We start from the raw sequence: 13,071 nt of genomic DNA on the forward strand, positions 1-13,071 counted from the left end.
GAAGTAAGATTTAGATTATGGTTTAACTCTGAATAAATTATAGCAGTAGTTGTAAATAAATCAGAGCTTACTAAGCTGTAATTGAACTGATAATCAGTAAATTGTAACTCAGTATAACGAGAAATAATAATATAAAGGAAAAACTAAAGTAGAAACAATTCAAATTATATTTCAGATTTTAAAGCTTCTCTTCATAATCTGTTATGTATATCTACCAGAATTTCTTCTTATAAGTCATTACTTGAGTCTGGCGCCTTAAACCACTTGGCAATCCTGACACCTTGTGTCATTGCTTTCTAACAGCAATCTGTAAAATTTTCCAACATAATGAACCTGTTTTATCTAATAGTTCCATCTAACTCTGTAAGAAAAAGTGGAACAAGAACAGACTATCATTAACAAACTCTGTTGTCAGAATAGCCAAAAAAATGGAACCGCAAATAATTCATATATTACCAGTGTTTCTTTCTTCAAGCTTAGTTTCCTTAAAAAAGTTTTGTTTAAACAAACTTAGACTTATGGACTTAGATAAAAGTGGAGTGGTTACCATGGGGATAAGGATGTGTAGGAGGGGTTGGGGGAAGGTAGTAAAGAGGCACAAATACATGGTATGGAAAATGACTTGATTTTGGGTAATGGTACACAACATAGTCAACAGTTCAAATGATATAAATATGTTTTTCTGAAACTTATGTACTCTTAGTAATCAATGTCACCTCTTTAAATGTAATTTTCCAAATAAAAAAAAAGTTATTTAGAAATGACATGTTGAATATTATCTAAATTAATTGAAATATCTCTTTTTCTAATGATTGGCATTAGAAAAACAAGAAATCTTATTGAATATATTTTCACTGTATGTGAGAGAAAGAACATATATTTGAACATTAATTTTCATGTTTTAATTATTTGCTATCCAATGGTCCCTACTTACTTTAGTCTATTAATCTGTTAACCTTAGTTGATATATGAGATTCTCCTTTTGCCTTAGTGATTATACAAAGTTTCTATGTGTGAACTTAAGCTATAATTATGACCTCAAATTTTTGCACTATGCATATCAATAACAGTGTGTGTAATATTATATCTTCTATTAACTTTGATATTAAAAAGTTTTTTTTTCAACAGTTATGTATTATATTAGTTCTATTTTCCTTTAGTTTATATCTGATTGGGCATATAAATATTTTCAGTTTTATGAATCAGACTGAAAAGTCATAAAATTAAGAATTTGAGGTCCAAGTCAGTTAATTGGGGTTCTCTGAGGCAGAAAAATTTGTATTTCATATCAAACTATTAGAAGTCTATCAAAGGCCCTAGGTGGTTGACTCACTGGTAGAATATGAGCCCTGCTTGCAGAAGTTCCTGGTTCAATTCTGGTCAAGGTACACAGGAGAAGAGATCATCAGCCTTTCTATTCTTACCCCTTCTACTTCTTTGTCTCTCTTACTCTCTCCTCCTCCCATAGCCATAGCTTGAAATTACATGGCAACTTGGCCCTGGATGCTGAGGATGACTCGACGGCCTCACTTCAGGCATTGAAATAGCTTGGCTGCTGAGCACCAGAGCAGCTGCCACAAATGGGCAGAGCATCCCTTTTAGGGAACTTGCAGGGCTAATCCCAGTATGGGTGCATGCAGGAGTCTATATCTTTGCTTCTCCACCTCTCACTTAAAAAAAAGAAGAAGACTATCAATAACTTAGAGTAGACAGATATAAACACTTCTAAAAGATTTTAATTAACTCATTGATTATTAAGACAGTCAGAAGTATGTTAAACTGGTTTAAAGGATTTTTAAAAACTAGGTATAGGCAAGCAATGTAATATAATAATGTTAAGAAACATTAGAGGAAACTTGGTTTCTTACTGTAGCGGTTGGAGGGGGACTTTCCAGATAAGCAAGCGTAGGAGAATGATGATATATTTGTATTAGAGTTAAAAACTTCAATTTAAAATCACATTTAAATTTAGTAGATACAGATGGAGATCAAGTGTATAGATGATATAAATGTGAATATAAAAAGTAAGTACACACACATATAGTTCCTTTTTCTCTTAGCTGAGGGAGCATGAAAAGAATCACAACCCTGTCACAATGTGCATACTTAATGCTCAGTTCTTGATTTTTAATATTCCCATATAAACAAAAAACTTTCCTTGAAGAAATGGCTAATTCTAGAACTCAGGCAGGGATATACAGGATAAACCTGGAGAATCTTGTTGTGTCAGAAAGTATAAAAAGACTAAAAAACAAAGCAGCTAACCAACCTCAATGATGAGGGCTATGTCCAAAGGACATAGAAGTCAATCAACTAAGAAATTTCCTGCTGGCCAAAGATACAAAAATTTGAGTAACACAATAAAGTTGTATTATATTATAACCTAAAGTATAAAATAAATATCTGTGATTTTACACTACTCTAAATATATGACTGAATTAATTAATAAATGGTTCAGAGTAGATAAATCATCCATGCAGAAAAAACCCAGATAGCATACATATATACTGTTCCAACCTTGCAGAGAGAGTAGGAACATTGTTTCCTTCTTACCACATCTAAATAAAGTATTACCACTTCATTTGTGACTTATTTACAGGGAATTTACATTCCTTTAGATGTTCTGTTCTATGGGATGTCATTCAGTTTCTTTTCTCATGTCTTTGAAGCCAAATGTTTGTTATATCTTCAGTATGCACCTCTAGATCTGGTAAAAAGAATAGGTTCTGTATAAAGTTTCTTTGCTCATGCCCTGACTAAGGTTAATGGCTTTATGTAAAATATGTGAGTAAAATAAAAGTACATGCAGACATTTAAAATCAGATCTGAAGCAATAGGTCACTGACTATATTAATTTCAACATGATACTTCATCATTTATATCATTTATATTCATAACAATTTGTTGCTTCATATGCTACTTCATATACTATAGTTCTTATATTTGTGACTACATATCTTTATTTTTTATCTGTCTTGAGGGCATCTGACAAATAAAATTATGTATATCTAAGGTGAACAATATGATGACTTGATATACATACATATTGTGAAATGATTATTATAACGTATCCGTTACCTCATAGTTACCTGTTTTCTATTTGAGAATATTTAAAATCAACTCTCATAGCAAATTTCAAGTATACAGTACAGTATTAACTGTTAATCACCATGCTGTTTGTTCATTAGCTTTCCCCAAATTATTCATGTTATACTTTAAAGTTAATTTATTTATTCATTTGTCCTGTGATTTTATTTTTTGAGTTTTAATTTATGGCAGTTGAGAATCTGACACAGTCCTTTCTCTAGAAAACTCAGAAGCTGGTAGAATACCCAGATATGATACAAGCTAAAATATAATATTATATGATAAAAGGTCTGTCTAAGATCAAGAATAAGGGAATGAAAAGATTGTGATTCAATAATTTATATAAAATTTTAGTTATATATATATATGTATTTTAAAATTTATTTGATTTTAGAGAGAGATAAAAGGAGGGAGAGAAAGAGGCAGAAACATCAGTCTGTTGCTGTGTGTGGCCTCACCAGAGATCAAACTGGCAACCTTTGCGTATGGGGATGATGCTCTGACTAACAAAGCTATCTGGCCAAGGCTAAATATCTTAATTATTTATGGTTAAATAAGTTTCTCTCTTTAAAGGTTCTTTTAAAAGTAAAGAAATGTATCTCTGTCATGGCGATATTTATCAATAACTTGCTGCTTATTTTACTGTTAAATTGCATCTTAAAAACAATGTCAAATGATTTATAAATAATATTGAAAGTCTAATATTTTAAGCACATAATTTTAGTTTGGGGGCATCTTTCCCATCTTTAAAGCTATGAACCTAGAATTTGTCATTTTAGCTACCTTGTTGCTTTGTGCCTAGCACAATTCAAAAAGTTATGAGTGAAAATTAATAATATTCATAACAGTCTTGGTGTTTTAATACTTAATGTTCACATTGGCAGAAAAAATACCTCTGTCAATCTTACAATTTTTAATTATTTCATGCCTTTCATGCAAAAGGCAAATACATTTAATTTTATCTATTTTACCTTATCTGAAAAGTAATGTTTCAGTTAAGTAAACTGAAATTAATTTTGTTTTTCTCAGTCTTCTGTAATGACTTTTCCTCTTCCCAGTCTCTTTCATGTTGACCAACCAGACCTGCACAAATAGAAAAAACTGTCTGTGTTTCTGAATGCAAGTTTCTGAGCAAATGACTTTGATTGGACCTGTCTCTCCTTTATAGACTCTCCTATTGGTATGAATGCTCTATTCAATTTGAGATTATTCAAGACTGAAAGCGATCACACAGTGAATTTCAATAAATTGAATTTATGATGAGTGAGCAGGCTAATTTGCTGACAGCTTTAAATTGTAAACACTTCTTTCAATTGTAAATATATCCAAACAGCTTTGTTTTTCTCACAAGAGATTCAGCACCTGGAAAAAAAAATTTGCTATAAAACAAGCTCTCCAACAAACATCTGCTCCCTGTCTCTAATGCCTTGAGACAGGTGAGCTGGAATTCTGGTTTTAAGCTATGTCTTAGAAAATTGGCAATGGAGAGAAATTCATTCTTGACATTTGTATCCGTGAATGAATTAACATTTTTCTTTAAAAATTGAAAACACCAGCCCTTTTTTAGATATATTTATTTAATCTGATGTATAGTCTTTGGTCCAATACATCTAAAGCTCTAAATCTGAATAAAATACTTGACATTTCTATTTTATGCTGCTTGAATATTTATGTATTTAATATTTTTGGAGATTTACTAAGTATTTCTGCAAAAAGTATGAATATATTCTAAAAATTAGACATGTATAAAGATGGAAAAAATTAGGCTTATAGCTATAATGCCAATAAATAATACAATAATGAATTAGTAATATAAGATAAACTTTGTTTTATGTACTTACCACTGTAAACTTTTACTTTTGCACATCACTGTATAAAGAATCTTTCCTACGAAGACTTCATGATCATTTGTAAATACTCACAGAAATGTTGAATGTTAATGAAAGATATTGCAATATTATGCCAAAATAATACTTAACCCCAAAACATGAAAATATGCACAAAGTCACTACTGATTAGATAAACGCACTGAGATATCATTACATTCTTTCACTGGATTAACAAATACTAAAAAGTGTGGGATAGAAATTGTGAGAAGGGATACAGAGCACTGCGGATGAAAGTGAAAATTATTAAAACCACTTTGGAAAATCATTTGACATTTTCCTATAAAGGTGAAGATATATCTATACCTATGACTTAGTAATTCCACTCTTAATCATATACATTAGATCAATTCTGTAAAGTAGAAATATAATGCAAGCTCAAAATTTTCTAATAGCCACATTGGAAATAAGTTATACACATTTTAATAATGTTTTTTATTTAATTCAATATATCTAAAATGTTATTGTTTTGGTATATATGCAATATAAAAGTATTTAAGTAGTATTTTATATTTTTTGTACTGTCTTCAAAATTAGGTGTCTAACATCCAAATCAGAACAACCACATTTCAAGTGCTTAACTACTACATATAACCAATGTCTACTATGCTGAACATGCAGTCTTTAAAAACTCTCTCTTCTGTGCATCAGAAAACATGTGCAATAATGTTCATAGTGACACAGTTATTAATATCGATAGTTTATATTGGTCAAGGCTGAATCAGAAAAACAGCCCATGGCAGTGATCTGATAGAATTTAAAATAGAAATCTACTTACATTAGTGTGCAAAATGCGAGGACTTCCCCAAACAAGTCAGCAGAGAGCTAAGCAACAGCAATAAGCAGCTGAATCTCAGACTGGTAGAATAAAAAGAGAATGTGATGCTCTTTAGGACAAAGTCCAAACTCCCTAAAGTCACTTATAAAACTTTTAGTCGCCTGACCAGGTGGTGGCGCAGTGGATAGATCATTGGATTGGGATGCAGAGGACCCACGTTCCAAACCCTGAGATCGCAGCTTGAGCGCAGGCTCACCAGCTTGATCACTGGCTTTAGCGTGGGATCATAGAACATGACCCCAAGGTCGCTGGCTTGAGCTCAAGTCACTGGCTTGAGCAAGGGGTCACTCACTCTGCTATAGTCCCTCAGTCAAAGGACATATGAGAAAGCAATCAATGAACAACTAAGGAGCCGCAATGAAGATTTGATGCTTCTCATCTCTCTCTCTCTTCCTGTCTGTCTGTCCCTCTCTCTGTCTCTGTAAACAAAACGAAACAAAACGAAACAAAAACAAAACAAAAAAGTTTTTAATCGTTTTGTCCCAACATGTTTCTCCATATTCAACCCCCAAAATTCTCTATTCTCTTCATAAGTACCAATCATATCAACTACGTATAGTTTCCAGAAAATGCTCTTGTACTTCACACATTTGTGCCATTGCACTCGCAGTGTAAGTTGCCTGAACTATTCCTAACCCCATTCCTTCTGATTACCTTCTACTTCCTCTAACCTCAGGCAGATGTCAATTTCTTCACTAAGAAGATTGTGCGTATCTTCTCACCCTCTTCTTGCCACAACGAGTTAACCACACTTCTATACAGTCATAGCACCCCAGGGCATATTCTGATTTAAACACTTGCCACATATTTTTGTAATATCAGTCTTTCTTTCTCTACCATATTGTGGTGTACTTGAGAGTGAGTATTTCAGGTATTTCTGTAGCACCAGCTGCAGGCACATAGTAGGTATGAAAGCAATATTTAGAAATGAACAGAACAGTTGAGATGTTCAAACTAAAAAAGCAAACCACAAACATGTTTATAATTTTAGAAGTTTTGGTTCACAACATGCATTGCGTAACTATATTAGTTTCAATGATTTGGACTATCAAGAATGTTAGCCGGATCATAATTAGCAGGGACAGAGCAAAGCGTATTGAAACTATAATCAATGCAATCTGCACACTAGTTTAGAAAATACTAATTATTTATTTTATATATTTATACCTTCGTGATTCATCCTAGTTTATTTATTACAAAAACGTATGAGGGGAAAGTAATGTAATTTTTTATACAACAGAGAAATAATAAAGTGAAAATTAAAATTTCCTTGTAGCTATGGCAACAATCCAAATATAAGTTAAATTCTCTTTTAATAAATACAGAATAAAAGGCTGAATTAATTTTTAAAATGTTTTTTTTTACTTTGCTTGTTGTTCATCACATAAAAATAACTACTGAAAACTATTAACCATTTTTATTGAACTCAAGAAGCCAGAGAAGAGAATATTCAAATAACTCGGCAAGGTTATATGACTAATATGAAACTTTGGAATCAAACTTAAAAACTGATTGTGTTTCTTTTGTGATATTGAGTATTCAAGAGATGCCAAATATCTATAAGATTGAAAAAAAAGTGGAAAAATAAAATATATCTATTTCATATGTTTGGTGATTCTTGAAGATATTTTCTTTGCTCCTAAACAATAACAAAAAACATTTTCTTGTCTAGGTTAATAGAATTTGTCATTTTGGGGAGGTTAAAACCAGTGATATTTTTCTATCATATATGTATTCTGAAGCACTTGGAAAGTGAAACCATTTTGGAAACAAGCTTTCCTACTCTGTGTGTGTGTGTGTGTGTGTGTGTGTGTGTGTGTGTGTGTGTGTGAGTCTGTATGTTAGGGGATCCATGTAAGTGAATCAGTTCATTTTTGAGTATTTCAAAATTCTTATTTGGAGACCAGAGGTGAACATACTTATTTACGTAGGAAAGTCACATAGAGTGTCAACCATTACACCATTACTTCCATGAACATGAGTACTTTAACTTCATAATTCTCTTTCTAAAAGTAGGCAGATTCTAAAAAAAAAAAAAAAAATGCATTTGCTGCTTATTTGCATAAAAAATAGTAGATGGCTTTCAATACTTAATTCACTTTGTTTTCATAGACTTATTTTTGTAAGAAAAACAATGTCTTAAACACATAAAATGTCAAAGAAAATGGAGGCTTCTAAACAGAGTATGTGACCTTAAAGGGAAATATGTCTGGCTAAAGTTAATTACCTAGAATTAATCTCATCTAAAGAAAATTCCTTGGTCTTTTTATGTCTTATATTCTCAGTATTTTCCTGTTTGACTGATATTGCTTATTGTTGAGTCCTTGTCTTTTTTCTTGAAGTTATTCTGAAGAAATTATATTTTTTCCTCTTTCAGGCTTTAAATACTCACTGTTCTTAGTGTAAGAATCTGTGTAAGAAGTTTTTCCTAGCACCACATATGACTCACGATGAAGCTGGGACTTGAGTCAGTTGGGTTACCATGAAAACCTGTGTTCTCCATGGTTTTTATTGTGTATAATGTGATTTTCTGCACTTCAAATTTTGTTAGTTTGATTTGTGTGGCTGAATTTCTCTTATTCCAATTAATTTTGTTTCTTTTTAAAATTCTTGATATTTTAAATCATTAAAAAAATTTACTTTGATTATGGATTAAGTCTGCTAGTTTTTGAGGTGAAAAATTTGACAAACTTCAACTAAGTGGTTGTTCTAAAAAATATTTGCAAAACCATCTTATTCCCAAATTTTAAGTTGATATATGCCAAAATATTTGGAGATAGATTGTCAAGTCCATCTCTAACATTCCTAAATACTTCTAATTATCTTTAGCTCTAGCTTATCTCACAATTTCATAAATCACATGGAAAGTATATGTAGTCAATATGATTATTTTGCACAGGATAATTTTTGAGAAATGAAATGAGAAGTTAAAATATGACAATATTATATATTTGGAAGAAAAATCAAAATAGAAAATACAAAGACTCATATTATTTTTAAATAACAAGTTATATATTTAAAATAATTTATAAGTTAACCCAATACTAGATTTAATAAAATGCACTACTCTATGTTGCCAGTGTGGCCAGAATATTTTTGTTAATATTGATGTGAATAAAAATTATGAGATGACCTTTCAAAAATATGTATTTCTTAAAGCTTATCAAATTGATATTGTCACTATTCTTGAGGGAAAAAAAATCTGTCTGAAAAAACTTGGTCAAGACAAATCAGCTATTACTACTAATTCTTGCTATGTCAAATGAAATAGTCATTTAGTAATGGCCTGCAACTAAGAACACCATGGATAGAATAAAATTAATGATGTCATGTATAGATAATAAAAAAATCCAGTCTGAAGTATTAAAGATATCGTTAAAAGTTTGTGCTTCTTTGTAGTCTTTAAATTGTGCTCTGGCTATTGAATAATAAGTAAATATAATTTTGGACTATTGATTTTGAAAAAAATATTATTATAATTGATGGATAATCAGCCCATATGGTTACTTAACATATCTAAGTTGGTGTGCATAATAGACATATTCCATTCTCACAAGAATAAATGCTTAAAGTAAAATAATATTTCAAATACAGACCATGTGAATACATTTCTAATCAGTACTTTTATATTGTTCAAGATTTCACACGGCACACACATATAGTACTTTGAGTTTTATATTCCGAAGAAAAGAGAAAGATAGACTATACTATTTTCTGAATGTTTCCTAATAAAAATTTAGTTATTTTATTATATTTATAGAATAAAAATTCAATTATAATGTCCAAAATTTTACAAGAGTTTAGAAAATTTAAAAACATAGAAATCCAATGATCTAGAAAAGTAATTTAAAAAATTATGCTCAAATACTGGGTAGAGCAAAAGTAGATATCCAGTTGTTCATGTGAAAATAATATAATAAATAATAAAAATATAAGAATGAATTCAGTTTCACAAAATCAAAAAGTATACCTATTTTTTCCTATCCTGCAAATCTAATAAAAATAAAGTCTCCTGATAATTCTGTAGAATAAAAAACAAACATCATAACTGAAGATTAGTTTTATTAATATTCCATTTTTATCTTTAAAAATTTACTTTGATATGAATTCCAAATACTGTGTATCAATATAAAGCACTTGCACAATTACAATTACTTTTTAAAGCATAAAATCAAGTAAATGGAATTAAATGTAAAATGCAACTGGGTGCTTCATAAAAACAATCTGATTCATCAGGCAACCTGGACAAAGATTCATTAACAAGATGGAAAGATGGGCAGAAACAGTAATTAGAGAAATATGAAAATATCAGATATACTGTGGGATTATATATTGCATCATATAAACCTTCTGGACTGAGTATCTAAGCAAAATATATCTTTGCTGTCATTTCTGCAGGTACCAAGCTGCAGAATTGGGAGAGCTATTCCAAAATTTAATAGAAAGAACAGTTAAATAAGAGAAAGGAAACATGTTGTTCAAAAGAAATAGGTTATTTTAAAAGCTTATTTCACCATTATTATATTTAAACGAGGTCTTTGATCACTTGATCTGACCCGACATGGTGCACAGCAACTACACTTGCACAATATATGTGAATGAATATTATTATAATTTACTAAGAGGTGTTGCAGGGGATTAGGAAACTTGGAAGGCCAACGCTGTACTTTCATAGCAGACATCACTGCCAGATAATTAACCTTGATGTTTGTTTAGCATCCACCAAATGCTTCATTACTGATTCAGTCAATTATCTCCTGGAAATGACCACTACAGAAGTTAGAATTGCTTAATTAACATTATTTAGACCAAGGAGGAATTTTGATTGGGCTATGCATATTAGAAGGCTTGATTAATCTCCATGAGATACACAACACATTTTAAACTTCATTATGTCAAAATGCCAAATTTATTCTTGTTCCAATAAAATATTTTTTTCTTTTGCCAGTTGTCACACTTATAAAAATATGACAGCAGCAAAAAGATGGATGAAAAGCAGGCTTTTTAGTACTAATTTTACTAGTACTAAAGAGGTTTGAAAGGTGAAAGCTGAATTCCATTAATTTCATAAGACGTAACTGATATAAATTAGCATTCCTTATTGTTTGAAGGAATTATATGTACTCAAGCAAACAAACTTAGGGCTGAATATACACAGCACTTAAAAGATGCAAATACATTTTCTCTCCACCTTGTGTTATAAGTAAACACAGGTAAATTTCTTAGTCCATTCTTTATATTAATATGACAACCTGATTTGAGAAACTGACTATTTGATATTCTTTGTGCATTGAGTCTGAATGGCCTGGATTTAGAACAAATCTCTATTTCAGCACTAGTATCTAATAGTTTTCCTTTGAGTAAAGCATTTTTTTGAATGAAGAAAAATTTCAATGTCTTGACTCATTGCCATCTCTGACAAGATTAAAAACAGTATATTCCTTTCTTAGTTCTCAAGATCAGATTTTACTGGTGAATTTATTAAGGTACAGTCAAGTAAGATTTGTGTCTTCTTTTTTTTATGGTGGGAAGAGGGTTTTGTTTCTTGTTTTTACAAATAATGCTTTATTTTAAAGCGCTTCAAAACTCCTGCATCCAAAAAATATTAATTGTAACTGCATTAGCTTTCCAATAAATACTATTTATTTATTTATTTATTTATTTATTTATTTTGGTGACAGAGAGAGAGACAGACAGACAGAAAGATAGGAAGGGAGAGAGATGAGAAGCATCAAGACTTCGTTGGGGCGCCTTAGTTGTTCACTGACTGCTTTCTCAAATGTGCTATGACTGGGGGCTACAGCAGAACAAGTGACCCCTTGCTCAAGCCAGCAACCTTGGGTTCAAGCTGGTGAGCTGTGCTTAAACCAGATAAGCCCGTGCTGAAACCGTAATCTGATGGTTTCAAACCTGGGTCCTCTGCGTCCCAGTCTGATGCTCTATCCACTGCACCATCGCCTGGTCAGGCAATGCATTTATTCTTTAACGAGGTAATAGTTGTTCTTAATTGCATGTATTATGCCACAAACAAATTCTTTTCTTTTAGGGTTATTAGAATTTAAATATAATTTAGAAAATTCCTGCTCCAAGACAATAAAAAGGACATCTTTTAAGTTCTTAGATATTATACAGTAATTCAATAACATTCCCCTCCCTGTGAAGACCAAGTTTCAGCTGGCATTTCAGTTTGCACTGTGGAAATATTGATAACACATGATAGTTATACCACTTAAAAGTGAAATAAAAAAGGATAGTGATATACCCTTTTGCATGGAACTTATATTGTGATTAATTATAGACTCTAGATATACTATTCTTTCCTGGAAAAGACACAACTGAAATTCAAGAAAAATTTACTAGGGGAAATACCGTAGAACTTTTTAACTTGAAAAAGCAATCATAGACAGTGTTTTCTGACCTTCCACAGCTAACAAAGCAGTAACGCTCTTACATGCTATAACAATAACAACAAATATTGTAAAGTCTTAGAAGAGTGTATTTCTCAATGTCTTGCAAAATCATATACTAGCCTATATAAAAAATTAGATATGCTAATTATATTATCTGACAATGAACCTTAGATAGAATTAAGTAAGAAGACGATGAAACTTTTTATCTGGACACTTTTTATTGCTTCTATAGAAGCAAACCAACAAAATCATTTCAAAGTAACTCTTTTAGTAATAACATGAAAACAATGGAACTCAGAAGATAATCAATATTTAATGAAAATATATTAAAGAAAAAAATTTGAGGGATCGAGCTTAAGTAATATTGGTAGGGAAGTTTTTTTGCTCTAAATGGTTGTAATAAAAAAAATAACATTGAAGGCTGACCATTCACATGTAGCATATAGAAAAGAGAAAATTTAAAAAAAATGTGTAGGTGATACAGTAAAGAGTGGAAATTCCTGCAATAGAAAATTAAGAAAATTCTTCAAAAATTAATAAGACAAACTAAGCATATTTGGTTAGTTAAGTCAGAACAAATAAAAAATGCAAGAGTAAATGGTCAGATAAACTGTAATTGAACATTGATTTTTTTATAAGAAAAAAAAATACTTGAAAGAATAGATAAGCCAATATTAAAAAGTATATGAACTAGGCAATTACAAAGAAAACTGTACTTTAAAAATGAGTCTAAAGCACATGCTTAATGATTTTTAGATATATGTATTTAGTGGGAAAAAGAAAATGATGCTTTTTATTGATTTAATTGTACTTTAAAAAATTAAAAAATATAAAATTGTTTTTATTCAAC

The sequence above is a fragment of the Saccopteryx bilineata genome, chromosome 8 (genome assembly GCF_036850765.1).
Source record: "Saccopteryx bilineata isolate mSacBil1 chromosome 8, mSacBil1_pri_phased_curated, whole genome shotgun sequence".
NCBI classification, from domain to species: domain Eukaryota; kingdom Metazoa; phylum Chordata; class Mammalia; order Chiroptera; family Emballonuridae; genus Saccopteryx; species Saccopteryx bilineata.